We start from the raw sequence: 5,000 nt of genomic DNA, 5'->3' as shown, positions 1-5,000 counted from the left end.
CTTTGCTCTGCCATCGCAGCCTCCCTTCTTTGCTTTTCTCACTGTACCAACAGACATGTCATAGACTTTGGTTTTTTTTTCATTAATTCTTTTCCTGTGGGTGTGGTGTGCCTCCGCACCCCCCAATCTGTTCCAAGGCCTTGTTTTCTCTCGCTCGCCAAAACACTTTGTCTGTTTTCACAGCCAGTCTACCGGCCTAGACCCAACTGTGCGATATTTCAGAGCCGGCAACAGAGCATGGAAAGTCCGCCAGATTTACCCTTAAATGCTCATAAATGACTTCCAGGCACTCTTCGGAAGGTCTTTTATTTCAAAAGAAGGTCCTTCCTTGAGGGAGCACTTCTTCGGCCACTTTGCAAGTGCAACCGCTGCCAGCAAAAGTTCTGAAAATCGAGTTCCCGAAAATCTCCGGGTACCCCGCCAACCCCCAGCCACCCGAATCGCAAGTGTCAATTCGGCGGGTTGCCTGCCGGTAGTCCTTCCGAAAATGAGGCGCCAAATCGCCGCAACGGCCATTTTTCATTTCGGCATCGGGACTTCCGACGGCAACTGATTAACTAGCCCGGGGACTAGAGCGGCAGCAAATGCAACGTGCCCTCTTGGCGGGAGCAACTTGACCGCCCCCGTGGGGAAAGGTCAACTCGGGGCCCGGGAAAGTCGCCGAGTCCGACCCCATACACTTCCATGAGTTGGGGGTTTTGGCCTTCCCGGCCCAAGGCTCGCCTTATTTCGGCCTGCACTTTCGGAAAAGGGTGCATTCCTTTTGGTTAATGATTTCACCAGCCCGGGTCTTAGCCTCTGCCCCGACGGCTAAGTCTTTTGGTTAATGATTTCCTGCGGCTGGGACTACCCTTTCCCCCCGCCCTGCAGGCACCCGGGTCGGGAGGCCGTCGGGGGCACTTTCCGGGGCAAATCCGGACCCTTACGCAAGGGAGAGTGCGCCCCCCGCCTCGGCCGGGGGTCAGGCTGCCGCCTATTAAGCCCGACAGAAAACCCGAAAAATGGACGAAAATGGGAAAAAATCCCCATCCGAAAAAGGCTTAAAAGTCGGTTGGGCGGCAGCTAGGGTCGGTCTCTGCAGACCTGGAGGCTCGGGTGGACTCTTGGAATAAACGTCCAAGTCCCGACTTGCCACCTCCTACTACTGTGCAGATACCCCGCCAACCCCCAGCCACCCGAATGACAAGCGTCCGATCAGCGGGACGAATTTGACAACTCTGGCCGGACCTCTGGAACTCCATCCCGGGTAACCGGGGCAAATTTTTCCGCTTGATCGCCCTTCCACTGGTTAACCATTTGCCCTTTCGGACTTAGTCTCTGGACATTATTCGACGGATTTTCTGGTTAACCATTTGCCCTTTCGGACTTAGTCTCTGGGCATTATTTTCGACTTTTTGGTTAATGATTTCACACTTTTTACTTACTTTTGCGCTTTTTGGTTAATGATTACTCTGCTTACTGGTTAATTATTTGCCCTTTCGGACTTAGTCTCTGGACATTATTTTCGAGTTTTTGGTTAATGATTTCACACTTTTAACATATTTTTGCGCTTTTTGGTTAATGATTACTCTGCTTACTGGTTAACCATTTGCCCTTTCGGACTTAGTCTCTGCACATTATTTTCGACTTTTTGGTTAATGATTTCACACTTTTAACATATTTTTGCGCTTTTTGGTTAATGATTTCATACTTTTTACTTACTTTTGCGCCTTTTGGTTAATGATTACTCTGCTTACTGGTTAACCATTTGCCCTTTCGGACTTAGTCTCTGGACATTATTTTCGAGTTTTTGGTTAATGATTTCACACTTTTTACTTACTTTTGCGATTTTTGGTTAATGATTACTCTGCTTACTGGTTAACCATTTGCCCTTTCGGACTTAGTCTCTGGACATTGTTTTCGACATTTTGGTTAATGATTTCACACTTTTAACTTAATTTTGCGATTTTTGGTTAATGATTACTCTGCTTACTGGTTAACCATTTGCCCTTTCGGACTTAGTCTCTGGACATTGTTTTCGACATTTTGGTTAATGATTTCACACTTTTAACTTAATTTTGTGCTTTTTGGTTAATGATTTCATACTTTTTACTTACTTTTGCGATTTTTGGTTAATGATTACTCTGCTTACTGGTTAACCATTTGCCCTTTCGGACTTAGTCTCTGGACATTGTTTTCGACATTTTGGTTAATGATTTCACACTTTTAACTTAATTTTGTGCTTTTTGGTTAATGATTTCATACTTTTTACTTACTTTTGCGATTTTTGGTTAATGATTACTCTGCTTACTGGTTAACCATTTGCCCTTTCGGACTTAGTCTCTGGACATTATTTTTGGGTTTTTGGTTAATGATTTCACACTTTTTACTTACTTTTGCCCTTTTTGGTTACTGATTACTCTGCTTACTGGTTAACCATTTGCCCTTTCGGACTTAGTCTCTGGACATTATTTTCGAGTTTTTGGTTAATGATTTCACACTTTTAACATATTTTTGCGCTTTTTGGTTAATGATTACTCTGCTTACTGGTTAATTATTTGCCCTTTCGGACTTAGTCTCTGCACATTATTTTCGAGTTTTTGGTTAATGATTTCACACTTTTAACATATTTTTGCGCTTTTTGGTTACTGATTTCATACTTTTTACTTACTTTTGCGCCTTTTGGTTAATGATTACTCTGCTTACTGGTTAACCATTTGCCCTTTCGGACTTAGTCTCTGGACATTATTTTCGAGTTTTTGGTTAATGATTTCACACTTTTTACTTACTTTTGCGATTTTTGGTTAATGATTACTCTGCTTACTGGTTAACCATTTGCCCTTTCGGACTTAGTCTCTGGACATTATTTTCGGGTTTTTGGTTAATGATTTCACACTTTTTACTTACTTTTGCGATTTTTGGTTAATGATTACTCTGCTTACTGGTTAACCATTTGCCCTTTCGGACTTAGTCTCTGGAGATTATTTTCGAGTTTTTGGTTAATGATTTCACACTTTTTACTTACTTTTGCGATTTTTGGTTAATGATTACTCTGCTTACTGGTTAACCATTTGCCCTTTTGGACTTAGTCTCTGGACATTATTTTCGGGTTTTTGGTTAATGATTTCACACTTTTTACTTACTTTTGCGATTTTTGGTTAATGATGACTCTGCTTACTGGTTAACCATTTGCCCTTTCGCACTTAGTCTCTGGAGATTATTTTCGACTTTTTGGTTAATGATTTCACACTTTTAACTTAATTTTGTGCTTTTTGGTTAATGATTTCATACTTTTTACTTACTTTTGCCCTTTTTGGTTAATGATTACTCTGCTTACTGGTTAACCATTTGCCCTTTCGGACTTGGTCTCTGGACATTATTTTCGAGTTTTTGGTTAATGATTTCACACTTTTTACTTACTTTTGCGATTTTTGGTTAATGATTACTCTGCTTACTGGTTAATTATTTGCCCTTTCGGACTTAGTCTCTGCACATTATTTTCGAGTTTTTGGTTAATGATTTCACACTTTTAACATATTTTTGCGCTTTTTGGTTACTGATTTCATACTTTTTACTTACTTTTGCGCCTTTTGGTTAATGATTACTCTGCTTACTGGTTAACCATTTGCCCTTTCGGACTTAGTCTCTGCACATTATTTTCGACTTTTTGGTTAATGATTTCACACTTTTAACATATTTTTGCGCTTTTTGGTTAATGATTTCATACTTTTTACTTACTTTTGCGCCTTTTGGTTAATGATTACTCTGCTTACTGGTTAACCATTTGCCCTTTCGGACTTAGTCTCTGGACATTGTTTTCGACATTTTGGTTAATGATTTCACACTTTTAACTTAATTTTGTGCTTTTTGGTTAATGATTTCATACTTTTTACTTACTTTTGCCCTTTTTGGTTAATGATTACTCTGCTTACTGGTTAACCATTTGCCCTTTCGGACTTAGTCTCTGGAGATTATTTTCGAGTTTTTGGTTAATGATTTCACACTTTTTACTTACTTTTGCGATTTTTGGTTAATGATTTCACACTTTTTACTTACTTTTGCGATTTTTGGTTAATGATGACTCTGCTTACTGGTTAACCATTTGCCCTTTCGGACTTAGTCTCTGCACATTATTTTCGAGTTTTTGGTTAATGATTTCACACTTTTTACTTACTTTTGCGATTTTTGGTTAATGATTTCATACTTTTTACTTACTTTTGCGATTTTTGGTTAATGATGACTCTGCTTACTGGTTAATTATTTGTACTTTCGGACTTGGTCTCTGGACATTATTTTCGACTTTTTGGTTAATGATTTCACACTTTTAACATAATTTTGCGCTTTTTGGTTAATGATTACTCTGCTTGCTTGTTACTGATTTCCCCTTTCGGACTTGATCTCTGGCCGTTCTTTTCGACCTTTTTGGATCAGGTTTCCACACTCTGAAATTATTTTGGGCTCACTGATTAGGCGAGATCAAGGGGGCATGCCTGGGCACTTTGGGCTCAGTTTGGGAAGGCGGCGTCCGTGTGCTCCTCCGCCCTTCCCGCACTTGCGGCTAGGTTTGCCAAACTGCGCTGACCCGCAGCCCTGCCTTTTTGCCCACGGCACGGAACGACTCAAGTCTGGCTCCGTTCCAGGCCGTTGCCTCCGGCTGCCCGCCGTCCGGCCGGCCTGGGACGTACCCCGGCTGACGGCGCCGGAGCCCCTCTAGCAGCCACCGGTGCCGCGGGCCAATGGGTCCGGGCGTTCCGGAGCTATCGGTGGGGAAGTGCTCTCCCCTTTTCCTGACGCCGTTCGCCCGAGCAGAGGTGCAGCCTGACGGGACTGCTGTCGCCTTCCGCGGCGCACCGGCCCCTTTCACCTGCCGTCGACCGCGCGGAGCTCGGACCTTCCTCCCCGAAGTTATGGCCCCGGCGCCGGAGGGTTCCCGGGGCCGGGCATTCAGCGGGGTGAGTCTTCACCTTCCCGGTCAGCCTGCGGGGTCGGTGCGCCGGCACTCGACGCGGGAGGGTCCCCTC

The sequence above is a fragment of the Heterodontus francisci genome, unplaced genomic scaffold, assembly GCF_036365525.1.
Source record: "Heterodontus francisci isolate sHetFra1 unplaced genomic scaffold, sHetFra1.hap1 HAP1_SCAFFOLD_1258, whole genome shotgun sequence".
In the NCBI taxonomy this organism is placed as follows: domain Eukaryota; kingdom Metazoa; phylum Chordata; class Chondrichthyes; order Heterodontiformes; family Heterodontidae; genus Heterodontus; species Heterodontus francisci.
This window is presented reverse-complemented; position numbering follows the sequence as displayed.